Here is a 20,585-nt window from a genome sequence, read left to right on the forward strand (position 1 = left end):
TCTAAAGGAAAGGGAGTCTATTTCAGCTTATGTGGCTGAATTGAATAAATTTTCCAAGCATTGCCAGTTCAGTGATGGGCTTAATAATGCATTGAGAAATCATTAAGTGGAATCTTACAAGAAAGTATTCAAAAATGGCTTCTAATCGAAGAACAATTCAATGCAGTTAAAAGAGTAGTTAAAATCATAGTATCGATGGAAACAGCAGGTAGAGGTGTTATGGAGTTTCAGTCAGGAATGAAAGTGAGTGTGATCAAAATTGAAATGCTTAAACAGAAAGCTACCTGACTGAACAAATTGTGCTACTGTTGTGGCAAGGGCTCACATTAACCAGACCAATGCAGATTTAAAGGTGAAACTTACAGAAAGTGCAGCAAAATTGGACACATACAAACAGCATTCAGGCAGATAAAAATAAATGGACTGCACAAGGATGAGAAAAAGATAAAAAGATGCAGTTTCAAAAAGAGCACTAATCTGCATGCTATTGATGAAAAATCTGATTATAATGACAGTGATACAGGACTGAGTAATCTTGAGGTGTATAATATGAAATTAACCAGAGACAAGCAACATGGCTTACACCAAAAGTGAATGGCAAATTAATTAAAACAGAATTGGACAATGCCCCAGATATTTCAGTCATTCCCCAAACTTAATTTGAATGACATTTCAAAGATACTGAACTGAAACTTACAACCAAGAACCTATACTGGAGAAAAAATAACTCCCGTGGGAATATTTGTAACAGTGAAATACAACAACCCACAAGACATATTGGGCTTGTTTGTGGTAAAAGCAGAAGGGCCAGCTTTGTGAGGCCATGACTGATTGAGACGAATATAACTTGATTGGAGATTCATCCTCCATTTGCATGCCACATCCTCTTCAATAGAGTCAGCTGAAAGTGTATTAAGAAAGATATTTGGTGATGCCAGAGCAGTGTTTAGGATTGGCGTTGGAAAACTCAAGCATATTGAGTTTTACAAAGCTTGTCTGGTTCCTTATACCATCTGTGATAAAGTAGTCAGTGAACTAAATCATATGGAAACTGAAGGAATTCTTTCCAAGGCTGAGTTCAGCTCATTGGCAGTGCCAGTAGTTCCGGTAGCAAAGAAGAGTTTGTCAGGATCCGTGGTGATTTTAAAGTCAACATTAACCCACTACTGATAGTAGATCAATACCCTTTGCCCAGGATAGAGAAAACCTTGCAACCTTTCTGAGGACAACACTTCAGCAATGTGAACTTAGCTGAAGCCTACCTACGGATTCAGATGGAAGAACATTCCAAAGTGTTTCTCACCATAAACACTCACAGAAGGCTTTATTGAAATAATAGGCTTATTTTTGGAGTAGCATCTGCACGTGCACTCTGGTAGAAAGCTATGGACCAGGTGTTGCAAGCTGCCCAAGCACTCAGTGTGACAATGTCAAGGAATGTCTCCAAAGTCTCAAGACATTGTTAAAATGATTAGAAGATGATGTGCTCAGCACATGATACAACAATTATTGAAACCAAGTATCACTTTCTGTGGTCACATTACCGATGCACAAGAGTTACACAAATGTGCTGAGAAAATTCAAGCAGTGATGGATGCCCCAGGGCCAAAGGACTTGTCTGAGTTGCAGTCCTTTTTAGGGTTTCCCAATTATTATAACAGCTTCCTGCTGACTCTGGCTACTGTGCTCCACTCCTTGAACTGATCAGGGAGAAATGGCAATGGACAAAGCAGTGTGAAGTGCCTTTCCAAAGGCAAAGGAAATAATGGTGATGTCAAATTCTGTACTCACAAAGATGATCCACGTTGTTCGGTGAAGCTTGCCTTACTGCTGCAGAGAAAAATTACACACAGATGGACAAAGAGGCCCTGTGTCTGGTTTGGCGTGTGAAATGTTTCAACCAGTAGCTGTGTAGGAGAGAGTTTACCCTCATTACTGATCATCAAATCATTTTCAATCCACAGAAGGGTGTTCGACTAACAGCAGCAGCAAAAATGCAGAGATGGGCTGTTTCTTGGAGGACACAATTACAAGATTCTTCTTCTTCTCGTTTTACGGCGGCTGGCACACAGCTGAAAGGTGCATTACCGCAAAAATGACAAGATCGAATCCAAGAGGAAAACTGATCATGGAAATGCTGCTGGACTGTCCTGTTTACCCGTGGAAAAGGAAATACATGAAAAATTTACAAAAAAGGACACTCCTCTTGACATATTATTCCCAATATAAATCGAAAGTCTCCTCATTACCACAGAAATTATCCAAAGGGAAACCAGAAAAGACCCCATACTGTCTGAAGTCTACATGGCAATGCAAAAAGGCTGGAATGTACAGTAGATATTCCATTTCTTTCTTGTTTACCAGTGGCAAAATGAACTTGCCATTGATGGGTGTTGCCTTAAGTGGGGATTGAGAGTTGTTGTACCATCCAAGCTGAGAACTAAAGTTTTGGAGGAGCGATATGCTGGTCATCGCAACATGTTCAAAATGAAAGCACTGGCTTCAAGCATTGTCTGGTGGCCTGATAAACAGACTAAGCAGCTTGCTTTGCTCTGTTTGGGATGCCAATATATCCAGAAAATGCCGGGAGCAATGCCTTTCCATCTCTGGGAATGGTCTGTGTTGCCCTGGCAGAAGACTCATGTGGATTTTTTTGGACCATTTGTGGGCACAAATATCTTGGTAGTAGTGGATGCAGTTACAGAGTAGCCAGATAAGTTGCCAATAGCCTCCACTGCAGCATTACTGACTGTTGATGTGTTAAGAAGCCTTTTCTCAAGGACTGGTGATCCAGAACACTTAGTCAATGACAACAGACCTCAGTTTGTTGCGAAACAGTTTCAGACATTGCTGTAAATGAATGGAATAAGACTTATTTCATCTGTAATGTACCACAAAATTGCAAATGGCTTGGTGGAAAGATTTGTCCAGAGTCTAAAGAACACACTTTAAGCAATGTGAGAAGAACGCACTACACTGTATCAGAAGCTCTTCATTTTCCTTCTTGCATATTGTAATGCACTACACTCCACAACCGACAACTCACCAGCTATGCTGTTGGTTGGTCCCTTGCGTTCATGCTTGAATCTCCTCAAACCCAATCTCAGAAGGAGTATGCAGGACAAACAGCTGAGGCAAATTGAGGGATCCTCAAATAAGGAGCTTTAATGTTTAATTCCTGGCCAATCCGTCCTGCTGAGCGACTACAGAGGCAATCAAAAGTGGATATTTAGAAAGATTAAGGACAGAACTGGACCACTTTCCTACACAGAGGAGATGGTGTTTGTTGTTAGCTGAATGCAACACATCAATCAGTTTAGGAGAGCAGAGTGAATTGTTATAGAAGAAAGGTGTCCAGAACTGTCAGAACCACTTTCTGCAGTCCCAGAGTCAACTCCTGCAACCACCATGGAAGAGGCCCCCGAACCTGAGATTGTTTCACTGCCACAAGTCAACACAAGAGCAATATTTGTTACTTATGTGAGTTGGGATGCATTCTATATTGAGCTGTAGTTTATGGCTAATCAGGGAGGAGCGTAGTGTGTTTAATATTTCAGTAATAGTTGAGTAATACTGTAAATATATTGTTTGATTAGGTATTCTTTGTTTCAGTAATTCATTATGGGTTATATGTTTGTGACTGGCATATTCTATTACATCATCATCACGCCATATGTGCGCTTCTCACTGAAGGGAAGAACTAAGTAGCATATTTTCCTAGGCTGCTGGGCTTTTCATTAGATTAGTTTCAGACGTTTCAAATCATATCACCACTCATTGGATTTTTTTTTTTTGCACCATTGTCTGTAAACTCCAGAGACCGTTGTGTGCGAATATTCCAGATCTGCAGTTTCTGAGATTCTCAAACTAACTTGTTCAGCACCAACAACTATTCCCCAGTCAAAGTTACTTAGATCACATTTCTTCCTCATTCCAATGTTCGGTCTGAATAAATAAACCTCTTGCCCATGTCTGCATACTGTTATGCTTTGAGTTGCTGTCTTGTGATTGGCTGGTTAGACGCTTGCATTAAGGAGCAAGTGCACAGGTGTATATAATAAAGTGACCACTGAGTGTATGCTGTAAGATCAAAGCCTTTGTATCTTTTGATAACACTTTGATTGTTTCCAGTTGTCCCCATTTATAAACAAAAGCCCATTCAACCTTAATCTATTATTGTGGCATACATGGCAGCACAGGAATGATACAGTAATAATGTTGGCCTTCCATAGAGGAATTTGCAACCACGTTTTGATTAAACAAACATTAGTGGTGCAAAAGAAGTTTAGGTTCGATGATAAAAGGTACTTACCTCTATAAAAATATATCACACTAAATTTATCTCTTAATATATTATTAATAAATTTAATTGTCTGGATTGATCTTGTGTTGTGAGCTACTGACATGAGTTTATTCATCTATTGGCAACCTTCTTTTCTTTAATGGGCCTTTTGGCATCAGATTTACTTGATCACAAATTACATGTAACTGTGCCAGTCTAAACATAATGGGGTAGATGGCTCAATGTGAATAATGGATGCTAGCAAATCACAAGTCAATGAGAATAGAAATAAGGTGGATTTCAAATCAAGCTGTTGTTTAGTCATGCCTGAAACAATTTCACATACTATTCATTTTAACTAAAATATATGGATGGTTAACTTCAATAGTCCCTGGAACTGGGAATGAGTACTGTCAGGTGAGATTTAGCCATGGCAGTTCACTGAAATGCTGATACAATATGTCAGCTTTGAAAATTGCGATGACAGTAAAATCTGTGCTGTTTTTTAATTCAGACCTTCAGGTGAAGACCAGTGCTGTGAGGCAACACTGGCCCAAACCGGCTTACACCTGGTAAACAGGAGGTGTGCCCTGGCTGCACTGGTTGGGGCAGACAAGTTATAATGAATGTCAGAGGACAGAGAGAATGTAATGGCTTTTGAAAGGTGTGCTCACAGTAGTGGGGAGTTGTTGCAGGCCTGTGATCAGTGATGTGCCACAAAGAATAGTGCTGGAGCCCCTTTTGTTCATTATACATTTCAGCAATTTGGATGAGTGTGTAAGTAGCAAAATTAGTAAGTCTGTGAATGACTCCAAATCTCATGGTGTATTGGACAGTGAAGAAGGCTGTCTAAGGATGCAACAGGATATAGATCAACTAAGAACGTAGGGAAAGCAATCAGATAGAATTTAACTAGGGCAAGTGCAAAGAGGTGCCATTTGGCAAGTTAATCTAGGGGAGGATCTACACTGTGAATGACAAGGCCCTGGGGACTGTTCTAAAACAAAGGCACCTCTAGGTATAAAAACATAGTTCTTTCAAAACGATGACATCGGTAGATAATGGTGAAGAAGGCAGAGAGCATGCTTGCTTGTCTTCCTGACAAGGTTGAAGTCTGTTCAATTCAGTTGTAAATAATTGTTCAAACAATTCTTGAAAAGAGTTAAATAATTTATTTAATGTGAATTGTCATTACATGTTGAGAAAAAAGTGATACTTCTCTAAAAACTTGCAAATATGTTTAGCTGCAAATTCTGAGAATCTATGTGCAAGGTATTCTCTTATAGTATTGAGCACTGAATCTGCCATTGACTTGTAAAGGCTCGCATTCAATCTTTAGCATGCCAATGATTGCTCATGCCTGCCAGAATGCCTCAGGAAGGGCAGTACATGTTGGTCTAATGCACCATAAAATGACCAATGTATGAACATTACAGAGTTTATGTGTCATTTGTCTCCCCTTTATAGGCTTACTACACCTTCACCAGATGGGGCACTAACTATAGGAAAACAATGTCAAGTTGAAGATATACAAGACATTGGTGGAATATTGTGTGTAGTCTGGTTGCCATTCTATTGGAAAATTGTAATTAAACGAGAGGGAGCGGGAGGGGAAGGGGGAGAGAATGAACACAGAAAATATTCACAAGGACATGCCTGGAACTGAAAGGATTGATAGGCAAGGAATGTTTTCCCTGGATTAAAGGAGGCTGTGAGCAGAGACTTAGAAATTCATGAAGGGCATATTGTGTTTTAGAGTGCATCAGTTTAAAGTTAGTTGGGAAAGATTAAAAAATTACCTTAGGGCATGTTTTTCCAAACAGAAGGTGGTAGTTTATGGAATAAGCTGTGGGTGAGCTATGGAATAGTAGGGATGGGCACAATTGCTATATTTAAAAAAACATTTGGACAGGTCCATGGATAAGAGAGGTTTACAGGAGAGGTTCCTAACCTTTGGTCCATGGACTCCTTGGTTAATGGTAAGGCTCATTGCACATATTATTTATTTATTTGTCTTCTTTTACACACTGGTTGTCAGTTTTTGTTTATGTATAGTTTTTCATAAATTCTATTCTTTATTTTCCTACAAGAAATCAAATCTCAAGGTAGTATATGGTGACATATAAGTACTTTGATAATAAATTTTGCTTGGATTTGACTACCTTGGACATCCATAAAACAGTAAAAGTTGTAAGAGGTCATAAATAACATATTTTCTCTTATTAGTCAGGTATAGAATGTCAGAACATGAATGCTTTGCTAGATTTGTGTATAACACTTGCTCAGTTACTTTTAGAGTTTTCTGTAAGCATTCTGATCTTCACTAGAAGAAAGAATTGGAAACACTAGAGAGCACACAAAGATTTCTGGGATGTTGCCTGGACTGGGAGAATTTAACTATGAGAAAAGATTGAATGGGCAGGTATATTGTTTTCTTTTAAAGAAAAGAGACTGAGAACAGGGATTATCAGAGTAAGGCTTATTATTCTGTCTTATGTTGTGAAAAATGTTGTTTTGTGGCAGCAGTACAGTTCAAGACATAAAAATGACAATAATTTACAAAATTACAAAATAAATAAACAATGCCAAAGGGGAATAATTCAGTCCTGTTCATGGGTTCATGGACCACTTAGAATTCTTATCGCAGAAGGGAAAAAGCTGTTTTTAAAACATTGAGTGTGGGTCTTCAAGTTCCTGTACCCATCAAGGTGGTAACATGAAGAAGATGGTTGACCCTTAACTAGATGGTAAGGGTCAATAAGGCAGCAGCATCCATTAATAAAGACCCTTTATTAATGGATGCCACTGCCTTGAAGCACTGCCCCTGATAGTGGAGCTGGCTGAGTTCACAAATTTCTGCAGCCTCTTTCAATCCTGTGCAGTGGAGTCTCCATACCAGGCTGTGTAACAACCACTCAGAATGGTCTCCACCATACTTTGTGAGAAAGTTGGCTGGATCTTTGATGACATACCAAATCTCCTCAAGCTCCTAATGAAAGAAGTATTAGAGGTGCATATTAGGATGATTCTAATCATAAAAAAGTAAGAAGAACCTATTTCTTTAGCTGATGGGTAAAAATATCAGATATAGTTTGGGGAGGGGTTAGTATAGATTTAAAATAATTAACAGAAGGATTAGATGAGAAATGATGAAAATATTTATACACATTTTATGAGAGATTTTGAACTTATTCCCTAAAAAGATAAAAGAATTGGAGATCTGTACTACTTTTTAAAAGTATCTATATTTGTACTTTAAGAACCATGAACTACAGAACTCTAAGTGGAAGGTGGAAATGGATAGAGTTGTCCTTTTTCAACTAGTATGACAGGCACAATAGGATGAGTGATCTCTCTGTGTTATAAAACTTACTGTGATTTACAGATATAATGGTACTTCGTCATAAGGTGGATTAACATACATGTACAAAGTGCTGGAGGAACTCAGCAGGTAAGACGGCGTCCATGGAAAGGAATAAACAGTTGATGTTTCAGAGCAATTTCCTTCATCAGGATGGGAAAGGAAGGTGGAAGAAGCCAAAATAAGAAGGTGGAGAGAGGGGCAGAAGTACAAGTTAGAAAGTGATAGGTGAAGCAAGGTGGGGGGAAGTTAGATAGGTGGGGGAGGTGTGATGAAGTGAGAAGCTGGGAGGTAATAGGTGAAAAAGGTAAAAGGCTGAAGAAGCAGAGATCTGATAGGAGAGGAGAGTGGACCATGGGGGAAAGATAGGGAAGAGGGAGGTGGTAGGCATTGGAGGAGAAGAGAAAATGTTAGACAGGAGCCAGAGTGGCTTCATCATGGCAGAACAGGAGGCCATGGATCAACTTTTCAGAATGGGATTGGAGACTGGAATTAAACTGTTTGGCTACTGGGAATTACTCTTTTTTGCAGATGGAGCAACTGTACTCGACAAAGTAGTCCCCAGTCTACATCGGGTCTCACTGATGTAGAGGAGGCTGCATCAGGAGCATTGGAAACAATGGATGACCCCCAACAGATGTACAGGTGAAGTGTTGCCTCATCTGGAAGGGTTGTTTGAGGCCCTGAATGGAGGTGGGGGTGGAGGAGAATAGGCTGGTAAAGTACTTCTTCTGCTCGCAGTGATAAGTGCCAGGAGAGTGATTAGTGGGGAGGGATGAATTGACAAGGGAGTCATAGAGAGAGCAGTCACTGTGGGAAGTGGGGGGGGGAGGTGGCAGGATCCTATTGAAGATAGTAGAAGTTGCAGAGAATGACGTGCTGGATGATAAGGCTCATGGAGTGGTAGGTAAGGACACGAGGAACTCTATTCCTGTTAAGGTGGCGGGATGATGGGATGGGGGAGCTGTCCATGAAAGGGAGGAGATGCAGGAGACAGTAGCATCAATGGTGGAGGAAGTGAGACCTTGTTCTCTGAAGAAGGAGACTATCTCTGAAGTTCTGGAAAGACTGATTCTGGGAACAGATGCGGAAGAGATGAAGGAAGTGAGAAAACAAAATGACACCATAGTCGAAATTCCTGTGCAAATCAGTAAGTTTATTAAGTATATTGGTAGGCAGTGTGTTTCCAGGGAAGGAGACCGATAAATTGAAAAAAGGGAGAAAGGTGTCAGAAATGGACCATAAGGACAGGGTTTCCCAATGTCCAACCATTTTAAATCCAATCCCCATACCCATTCAGACATGTCAGTCCATGGCTTTCTCTACAGACAAGATGAAACCGTTCTCAGATGGGAGGAACCGTACCTCATATTCCGTCTGGGTAGCCTTCTTCCTGAAACATTGATTCCTCTATCTTCTGGTAATTTTTCTCCTCCTCCTCCTCCTCCTCCTCCTCCTCCTCCTCTTCCTCCTCTTCCTCCTCTTTCTCCTCCTCCTTCTCTTCCTCCTCTTCCTCTTCCTCCTCCTCCTCTTCCTCCTCTTCCTCTTCCTCCCTCTTCCTCCTCTTCCTCCTCTTCCTCTTCCTCCTCCTCCTATTCCTCTTCCTCCTCTTCCTCCTCCTCCTCTTCCCCCTCCTCCTCTTCCTCCTCCTCCTCTTCCTCCTCTTCTTCTTCTTCTTTTCCCTACTCAAGCTCCCTTCTGAACTCTTCTCTTCTCTCACCTGCCTATCATCTCCCCTTGGTGCTCCTCCTCCTTCCGTTTCTTCCATGGTCCACTCTCTTTTCCTAACAGATTCCTTCTTTGACTACACCTACCTTTTCCACCTATTATTTCCCAACTTCTCACTTGATTCACCCTCCCCTACCCACCTGCCTTCCCCCTCACCTGGCTTCATCAATTATCTTCTAGACTGTAATTCTTCCCCTCCTTCCCCCCTCTGGTGAAGAGTTGTGGCCCAAAATGTCAACTGTTTATTCCTTTCCATTGATGCTGCCTGACCTGCTGAGTTCTTCCAGCACTTTGTATGTGTTATTCTGGATTTCCAGCATCTGTACAATCTCTTGTGTCTGTCACAAGGCAGTCCTTCCTGCAGTCTTGCCTTCTTTCAGAATCTGCCATAGCGTTCCAGCATGGCCTCAGCAATATGCTATCTGGGACCTTAATGCATCCTGACAGATAACTTCCAGCTTGATTGGCTGTCTAAGTGTAGCCATGGTTGGGGAAATCCAACTCAATTTTACCCAGCATCATCCTCTAAAGTATGATCATGTCAATTCCAGACAATATTTGGCACTATAATATAACACATCTATGTTTGGGAAATAAAGAATAAGGAAAGGATTTCTTACAAAGTTCATTAAGTGAAAAATATACCAGCTATGCTATCAAATTGAGTTATTTTAAGTATGAGTAGTTTTTAGTTCACAAACAGCAGTGTTATTATTTTGTCATATGCTGTGCTGATCAAAGTATCATTGTGCAAATCAAACATGAAGGGAATAAATGGAATAATTAGTTATTAAAATAATGCTTATCATTCAAACATATGATATCACTACTTTACACCTTTGCTCTTTCTATAAAGAATGAGAAAGTTTTTTTTAGTGGTATGTGTTTTAAAGTAAAACTTAATCAATGGAAAAAATCCACGTTTTACACAATACAACATACCTCTCCTTTTAGTGACTAATGGTATAATTTTAGCACTCGTAATGCAAAGCTAAATTAACCTCATTAATTGCCACCCTTCAGGTATTACATCACCTTGCCCTCTAGATAATTATATGTTGCCATGATAATAACCATAAATCAGACACTATCAAATGTGATGGATATGGCAATAGTAATTTCAATGTTGATGAGATGATAATACTCTCTGATAGGACTTATTTGTCTTACTTAAATTTTAACCCATTAAAACTAATAAAAATGTGGCTATTCATTCAATTTTCAGATAAGATAATTGGGGTCTTGTATTTAAATACATACATTTATGACATGAGTCACATTCTTCCATCTTAAGAGTACTATAACAATAATTTCCATTAATGTTGTAATACAATGACAAATTTTGACATTCAGGCACTCCAAGAAGTTCACTTAGAATAATAAAATCTTCCAACATGCATCCACAATCTCAAATATGATCAATTTTATGCTTCATAGATTTATTTTATTTTCTGTTAATTCAATGGGGCCAAAGGTTCTCAGTCTCTTGCTGTCTATTGAATACCTTTTTCTTTGTAAACATATGCTTACTTTCTCTGATTCTCAGACAAGACTATTCTGGATTTAGTGTTATGTAATGAACAGGATTTGATAAGCGATCTTGCAGTAAAGGAGCCATTAGGAGGTAGTGATAATAATATGATAAGTTTTTATCTGCAATTTGAGAAGGATTATGGCAGCTCAGAGGTGTCAGTGTTGCAGTTGAACAGGGGAAACTATGGAGCCATGAGGGAGGAGCTGGCCAAAGTTGACTGGACGGATAGCCTAGCAGAAAAGACAGTGGAACAGCAATGGCAGGTATTCTTGGGAATAATGCACAAGGTGCAAAATCAGTTCATCCCCCAGAGTAGGAAGGATTCAAAGGGGGGAAAGGGGCCAAAGTGGTTGACAAAGGAAGTCAGAGATTGCATAGCATTAAAAAAAAAGGAAGTATGACAGAGCTAAGGTGAGTGGGTGGACAGATGATTGGGAAGTTTTTAAGGAAAAACAGAACGTAACTAAACAGGCAATACGGGGAGAAAAAATGAGGTACGAATGCAAGCTAGCCAGGAATATAAAGGAGGATAGCAAAAGCTTTTTTAGGTATGTGAAGAGAAAGAAGATAGTTAAGAACAACGTTGGGCCCAAGAAGAATGAATTGGGTGAAATTGTTATGGGAAACAGAGAAATGGCAGAAGAATTTAATGAGTTCTTTAGATCTGTTTTCACTAAGGAAGACACAAGCAATCTCCCAGATGTATGGATGGGCCAAGGACTTAGGGTAACAGAGGAAATGAAACAGATTGACATTAGGAAGGAAACAGTGATGAGTAGACTGATGGGACTGAAGGCTGACAAATCCCCAGGTCCAGTTGGTCTGCATCTTAGGGTACTAAAGGAGGTGGCCCTGGAAATTGCGGATGCATTGGTAATCATTTTCCAATGTTCCTTAGATTCAGGATCAGTTCCTGAGGATTGGAGAATGGCTAATGTTATCTCACTTTTTAAGAAAGTAGGGAGGGAGAAAACAGAGAACTATCGACCTGTCAGTCTGACATCGGTGGTGGGGACGATGCTAGAGTCCATTATTAAGGATGAAATAGTGGCATATCTAGATAGCAGTGATAGGATTGGGCCGAGCCAGCATGGATTTACCAAGGGTAAATCATGCTTGACTAATCTGTTGGAGTTTTTCGAGGATGTAACCAGGAAGTTAGATGGGGGAGATCCAGTGGATGTAGTGTACCTCGATTTTCAAAAGGCATTTGATAAGGTGCCACATAGAAGATTGGTGGGTAAAATCAAAGCTCAGGGTATCGGGGGGGGGGGGAAGACATTGATATGGATAGAAAACTGGTTGGCAGATAGAAAGCAAAGGGTAGCAGTGAACGGGTGTTTCTCGGAATGGCAGGTGGTGACTAGTGGGGTGCCACAGGGCTCGGTATTGGGACCACAGCTGTTTACAATTTACATCAACGATTTAGATGAAGGCATTGAGAATAACATCAGCAAATTTGCTGATGATACTAAACTGGATGGCAGTGTGACATGTGATGAGGATGTTAGGAGAATTCAGAGTGACTTGGATAGGCTGGGTGAGTGGGCAGATACTTGGTAGGAAATGTTTAATGTGAATAAGTGTGAGGTTATCCACTTTGGGAGTAAGAACAGAAAGGCAGATTATTATCTGAAAGGTGTAGAGTTAGGTAAGGGAGAAATACAAAGAGATCTAAGAGTCCTTGTTCATCAGTCACTGTAGGTGAATGAGCAAGTGCAGCAGGCAGTGAAGAAGGCTAATGGAATGTTGGTCTTTATTACAAAGGTAATTGAGTACAAGAGCAAGGAAATCCTCTTGCATTTGTACAGAGCCCTGGTGAGACCACACCTGGAGTATTGTGTACAGTTTTGGTCTCCAGGGTTAAGGAAGGACATCCTGGCTGTACAGGAAGTGCAGCGTAGATTCACAAGGTTAATTCCTGGGATGTCTGGACTGTTTTACGCAGAGAGGTTAGAGAGATTGGGCTTGTACATGCTGGAATTAAGGAGATTGAGAGGGGATCTGATTGAAACATATAAGATTATTAAGGGATTGGACAAGATAGAGGCAGGAAATATGTTCCAGATGCTGGGAGAGTCCAGTACTAGAGGGCATGGTTTGAGAATAAGGGGTAGGTCATTTAGGACAGAGTTAAGGGAAAACTTCTTCTCCCAGAGGGTTGTGGGGGTCTGGAATGCACTGCCTCGGAAGGTTGTGGAGGCCAATTCTCTGGATGCTTTCAAACAGGAGCTAGATAGGTATCTTATGGGTAGGGGAATCAAGGGATATGGGGACAAGGCAGGAACCGGGTATTGATAGTAGATGATCAGCCATGATCTCAAAATGGCGTTGCTGGCTTGAAGGGCTGAATGGTCTACTTCTGCACCTATTGTCTATTGTCTATTGAAATCTGCAGAGCTGAACTGATGCAATACAGTAATGGCTGGCAGATTACACCTCATTAGTAGGTTGTAGAGAGACTTTTAATTTGGAGCAATGCGGCTGATGATCAAAGTTCAAAGTACATTTATTCTCAGAATACAAATATGTCAGCATATACAGTACAGACATCCACTTTCTTGCAGGCCTGCACAGTAAATCTAAGAAACACAATAGAATCAATGAAAGATTGCACCCAACAGGACAGACAAACAACCAATCTTCAAAGGACAACAAACTGTGCAAATATGAAAGAGGAATAATATTAGTAATAATAAATAAACAAATCATCAATAAATATCAAGCATGTGAGATGAAGTTTCCTTGAAAATGAGTCTATAGATTTTGGGAGATCTTTAGTGATGAGGTGACTGGTTCAAGAGCCTGATAGTTGAGGGGTAATAATTGTTCCTGAAACTGGTGGTGTGGGTCCTGAGGCTCCTGTACCTTCTTCCTGATGGCAGTAATGAGAGGAGAGTACATCACGGGTGGTAGGGGTCCTCGATGATGGATGCTGCTTTCCTGTGATAACGCTTTGTGTAGATATGCTCAATGGTGTGGAGGGCTTACCCAGGATGGAGCAAGCATTTCATTCTCAGTTTTGAACCAAGAAGTGAATGATTTTGTTGAAAATACACATATTCATGTATGAAGTGTTTATTTTAATTTATGAATTAGTAAGTGTTTTTCTGACTTTAATTCATTCTGCAAATGTTCTTTATTTTAAAATATTTCATTTTGGGAATTAAATGCAGATGTCAAGTTTATTTATACTATCAGTAACAAAATGATTTGCTTTTAAACAAAGCATATACACTAATTTGTCCCAATGAGAAAACTTTGTCAGAGCTTCAGCTGAATAAAGAAGACCTCAAGTAATCATGATTCTGAACATGGTAGATATTCAAAGCACCGCTAGCTATTTCTTGGTTCTTCTCTGTTTCTAGGCATTGAATGGAGTTCAAAAGGGAACAAGATCTTGCTGAGATTTCTTATAACTTGCAGTTTGTATTCTGCTCCAGGTCATCAGCTAGATGATCTGTGAGCCCATTTATTTGAATAAACATTGTAGAACTGCAGGGAAGAAAGGCAAGTACCTGGTGAGTTAAACATTTGCTTTTAATTATTGATATTTGTTCATACTTTACTAGAGTATCAATCGGTATGAATCGGAAGCAAATCCTCCGCTACAACTATTCTAATCACTGGTGGTCCACAAAATGGCATCCTCAGACCCCTGTTCTACTCCCTGTACGCTCTTGACTGTGTACACAACTTCTGTTCTAATTATTTCTACAAGTCTGCAGATGATAACACTGTAGTGGGCCACCTCTCAAATAATGATTAGTCAGAGTACAGGAAGGCGATAGGGAACTTAGTGTCATGAGAACAAACTTTCCCTCGATGTCAACAAAACAAAAGAGCTAGTCATTGGCTTCAGAAATGGGTTGGGGGTACATCAACAGTGTTCAGGTTGAGATGACTTCAAGTTCCTAGGAGTGAACATTACCAATAGCCGATCCAGCCACCTAGATGTTATGGCCAAAAATGCTTACCAACACCTTCACTTCCTCAGGAGGATAAAGACACTTGGCATGTCACTGTCAACTCCTACCAATTTTTATCGATTCACCATTTTGTGTAACAGCTTGGTATGGCAACTGCTCTGCCACGACAAACTGCTGTGGGTGGTGGACATGGCTCCACACATCACAGGAACTGATCTCCCCTCTATGGCCCCTGTCTGCCCTCCTCACTAATTCAGTAAAGCAGTCAGCATAATCAAACACCCCACCAACCTGGTCACCACTTCTTCTCCCTCTCCTATCAGGCAGAAGGTACAAAAGCCTGAAAGCACCACCAGGCTCAAGGACAGCTTCTGTCCCACTGCCTTCAGATTATCGACCAGACCTCTTGTATGATAAAATGAACTCTTGGCCTCACAATCTACCTCGTTATGATCATGCACTTCATCATTTACCTGCACTGTACTTTTTCCAGTAGTGTTACACTTTATTCTGCATTCTTGTTGTTTGACTCTATTCCAGCTCAATGCACTGTGTAATGATTTGATCTGAATAAACAGTATGCAAGCCAAGCTTTTCATGATATCTTGATGCATTTGACAATAATAAACCAATATGGATATTGAAGTGCTTTCAGTTGATTTTCTTAGATTAATAAATTTTAACACAATGTATGTAATTGGTTTCTTTTTCATCTTCCTTTGAAGGTCTGTTGCTTTCATTGACATTTCCAGTTACAGTAAGCCTGAATCTGATTCCAATAACTCGTATTGCTCTTTTCCCCAGCTATGATGCTGAGGTCCAGGGTGCAGAATATTATCAAGAGTGAAGGTGAGCAGCCAGATGTTATGGTGCACGTTGGCACCAATGATATAGGTAGAAAGAGATCCTGTCCAGTGAGTGTAGGGAGTTAGGAAAGACATTGAAGTGCAGGACCTTCAAAATAGTATTCTCCAGATTACTCCCAGTGCCACATGCTAGTCAGGTCAGAGATAGGATGATGGTACCGATTAATGAGTGGCAGAGAAACTGGAACATGGGGCAGGGTTTCAGGTTCTGGAGCAGGGGTGAACTGTACGGGAGGGTCAGGTGACACCTAAATTGGAGGGGAACCAATATCCTGGCCAAAAGGTTCACTCGTGCTATTCAGGAGAGTTTAAACTCATTTGGCAGGGGGATGGGAACCAGAGCACCAAGTCAGAAAGTGGAGGCATGGAGAGGAAGGTCAATGTCAGAGCCAGTTAAAACAGGCAAGAGAAAAATAATAGATACAATGGGACTGCTAGTTTGAAGTGTATTTATTTTACTGCTAGGGGTATTATAGGTAAAGGTAATAAACTTAGAGCATGGATCAGTATGTGGAACTATGATAAATAAAGGAAAGTCTGCAGATCTGGAAATCCAAAGCAACACACACAAAATGCTGGAGGAACTCACTGGGCCAGTCAACGTCTATGGAAAAGAGTACAGTTGATGCTTCAAGCCGAGACCCTTCATCTGGACCAGAAGGGTCTCAACCTGAAACATCGACTATTTACTCTTTTCCATAAATGCTGCTTGGCCTGCTGGGTTCCTCCAGCATTTTGTGTGTGTTGCCATGGAACTATGATGTTGTGGCCATTATGGAGACTTGGTTGAAAGAGGGACAGGAATGGATGCTTAATTTACCAGGATTTCATTGTTTTTGAAAAGGTAAAGAAGCAGGTAAAAGAGGTGGGGGGTGTTGCACTACTGATCTGGGTCAATGTCATAGCTGCACTAAAATGGGACATACTGAAGGGCTTGTCCACTGTGTCTATATGGGTAGAACTCAAAAATAGAAAGGAAATAATCATTCTGATGGGATTGAATGACAGGCTTTCTGATAGACAAAGGGAAATTGAGGAACAGATATGCAACAGATTAAGGAAAGGTGTGAAAACATGAGGGCTGTTATCATGGGGGACTTTAACATCCCTGAGATAAATTGGGACCTTCTGAGTGCAAGAGGTTTAGTTGGAGCAGAACTTGTTAGGTGCATCCAGGAGGGTTTCTTAGATCAATATGTCGATGGTCCAACAAGAGGAGGGGCTTGGTGTTGGTTAATGAGCCAGACCATGTCAATGGGTGAACAGTTAAGGAACAGTGACTCCAACTCCTTAAGTTTTAAGAAAGCCATAGATAAAGATATGTATGCACCTTGAGGAAGACTATTAAACTGGAGCAGGGCAAATTATGAGAGTATTACTCAGGAACTAGGGGTAATTAATTGGGAACAACTGTTTTTGGGCAAGTCCACATCTGACATATAGTGGGTGTTTAGAGATCATCTGCTCAGAATACAAAACAGGAAATGTTCCAGTAGGAAGGAAAGACAAGGATGGCAAAGTAACAGAATCCTGGATGTCAAGAGAGGTGATGAATTTAGTCAAGTAGAAAAAGGAAAACTATGTAAAGCTTGGGAAACTAGAATCAAACAGAGCCCTTGAGGATTATAATGTAGCCATAAAAGAACCCAAAAGGGGAATTAGGAAAGCCAGGATGGGCCATATAAATCCTTGGTAGGTGGGATTAAAGATAATGCCTTAACTAAGGCATTCTATATATACGTGAAGAACAAAGTCTGGTGGGGCCACTCAAGGATAAAGAGGGAATATTTGGTTGGACGTGTGTGAGGTTCTTAATGAGTATTTTACATTGGCCTGATGGGATATACCCCAGGTTATTGGGAGAGGCAAGAGAAGAGACTGCAGGGACTTTGACCAATATTTTTGTGTCCTCTCTAGCCTTAGCCATAGTGAGAGTTGAGTGTTCTTCCATTATTCAGGAAGTGAACAAGAGATAATCCTGGAAACTATAGATCAGTGAGTGATAGGGAAATTACTAGAGTTCACTCTTAGGGACAGGATATACGTGTGTCTAGAAAACCATAGCCTAATTATGGAGAGCCAGTATGGATTTGAGTGGGGCAAGTCATGTCTTATTAAATTGATTGAATTTTTTGACAAGGTGACGAGGGTGATTGATGAAGGTAAAGCTGTGGATGTTGTCTATATGTATTTTAGTATTGAGCTTGAATCCCTCGTGGCAGGCTCCTTTAGAAAATTAAGAAGGTGCATGGGGTACACAGCAAATTAGCAATTTTGATTCAGAGCTGTCTTGCCAAAGCAAAAAACAGAGGGTAGTGGTCAAAGAGACTTATTCTAGCTGGAGGTCTGTCATTAATGGTATTCCACAGGGATCTGTACTGTGGCCTCTATTGTCTGTGATGTATATAAATGACCTGGATGAAAATATAGATGGGTGGGTGAGTAAGTTTGTAGATGATATGAAGATTGGTGGTGTTGTGGATGTGTAGAAGACTGGCAAAGAATACAGCGGAATTTAGTTCAGTTACGTAAATGGGCAGAAAAATGGCAGATCGCATTTAACCCAACTAATTGTGAAATGTTGCACTTTGGGTCAAATGCAAAGAAACAGTACACTGTTAAGAGCAAAATCCTTAACATGGTTGATGAGTAGAGGGATCTTGGGGTCCAAGGTCATAGCTCCCTAAAACTGATATACAGGTTGATAGGGTGCCTAAGAAGGCATATGGGTATGCTTTCCTTTATTAGTCAGGGCACTGAGTTCAACAGTCAAGAAGTTATGTTGCAGCTTTATAAAACTTTAGCTAGGTCAAATCTGGAGTATTTTATACAGTTCTGGTCATCCCATTATAGCAAGGGTGTTGAGGTTTTGGAGAGGGTGCAGAAGTGGTTTACCAAGGTGTTGCCTGGATTAGAGGGTGTGTGCTATAACAAGATGTTGAACAAATTTGGGGTGTTTTCTCTGGAGTGCTAGATGCTGAGGGGAGATCTGATAGAGTTTATAAGTTTATGAGAGAAGTAGATAGAACAGACAGACAATATATTTCTCCAGTGGTTAAAATGTCTAATAGCAAACAGGGTGAAATGGTGTAACTTTAAAAGAAACGTAAGGGGCACGTTTTTTTTTAAACAGAGAGGTGGGTGCCTGGAATGTGCTGCTTGGGATGGTAGTTAGAGACAGAAACATTAGAGAATTTTAAGAGACATTTATATAAAAACATGAATGTGAGGAAAACGGAAGGATGTGGACATTGTGTACATTGAAGAAATTAATTCAATAAGCCATGTGATTACTGATTTGATTGGCTTGGCACAAAAACGTGGGTTGAAAGAACTGTTCCTGTGCTGGACTGTCCTTTTCTAAAACTATTCATAATATGCTAAATGTTGTCTGACCAATACTCATAAAGCCTCACCTTTACTACAAAGACATTTATCAATTTTAAAAACAGTAGACAGAAACCAAATCTAAAGGATTGTTGATGCATTTGTTTGAACATTGACAGTATAAACAAAATCGTCTGCATGTTGTCTGCATAACTATTTTATAATGGAAAGGTAGGCAGCAGGGAATAACTTCTTTAATATTGAAATAATTACTACTTTGAAGGAAGAGTCTCTGTTACTCCTGGGAGATGGCGAGGTTTCAAGATGAGTAATGGAGGTAGGAACTATTGTGCCCTCAATTCACTCATGATAACAAACTGTTTTTATCTGCTCTTTAGCAGGAGAATAGCATATCTCCTTTCTTGCATTCTGTCTTTGTGACAGATAGCTTTCTTTTTTATTAATCCATTAGCCTTTTTATTCTCTCTTCTCCACTCTAAATGGTTGACAATAGGAAGCAGTGATGGAAGAGGCCAAACTCTGCAGCCTCTGGGCATACAGTCCCATCTCCACCCACATCTCCATTCACCAGCTTGGAAAGGTCTACTGTGATTTAAAAAAAAACTATGAGAAGTAGTTTAAAAGAAATGGTGTTAGCTGGAGTACTCAGCCCACAGCAGCCAGATGATCTAAATCCTCCAGTACTCCGTGACACTTATTTAAGGCCATTCCTCATTCAGAAGCCTGAAGATTCAGATCTCTGGTCCAACAATGAAATGAAGGATATTGATCAAAAATCAGAAATAAACTGGCATGGATTCTTTCAATGAGGCAGATGGTTAGAATCACTTTGGCATCAATACTGCCCTTTGCAGCACGATTAATGAAAGCATCTCATCCAATTAATACAGTACAGACAGTTAACACATTTGTGCTTATTCGCTTTAAGCACATTTTTAATCAATGCTGCCACAATCTATTAAGTGTCATGTGCTTAATTTTAACCAATATACCTTTTATGACAAACTCATCAAATGTGGCTGTAATCATGCATTGCATTTATTTTCACAATTTGCTTTGGTATTTCGCAATTCCCTCTGCATGGTTGTCTCCTTTATCTGCTTCACAGTTGGGCCACTTTGAAAAGCAAATTAGGCATTGGGAATTACAGAAACTTCATAAATCTGAAAGGCAAGGTGCTGTTTTGTTGACCAGTGTTTGTCCTGCCACTTAAAAAAAACAACCATTTTCATTTTATAACTCTAGACGATATGGGCCAGGGAACAAATAGTTAAATATGAATGCAGTACTGGTCTCTTGAGAACCATTCTTCAAGTGAGATCTCTCCTTCAAGTAAACTGGAAAGCAAAGGTTTCTTTTAAAGAGGAGAAATATTATAGCTTCTTGAGCATGTGTTTTCTATTGAGAAACACTGCAGCTCAGTAGCTAGGGACATAAATGGCCACACGGGTCATTTCATGGATAATGGGTAGACCTAATATATATAATAAAACATTGTTTGTCCTCTTTCATTCCAATTTGCTTTTACATGGGTGAC

This window comes from Hypanus sabinus, chromosome 2 (assembly GCF_030144855.1).
Source record: "Hypanus sabinus isolate sHypSab1 chromosome 2, sHypSab1.hap1, whole genome shotgun sequence".
Taxonomy (NCBI): domain Eukaryota; kingdom Metazoa; phylum Chordata; class Chondrichthyes; order Myliobatiformes; family Dasyatidae; genus Hypanus; species Hypanus sabinus.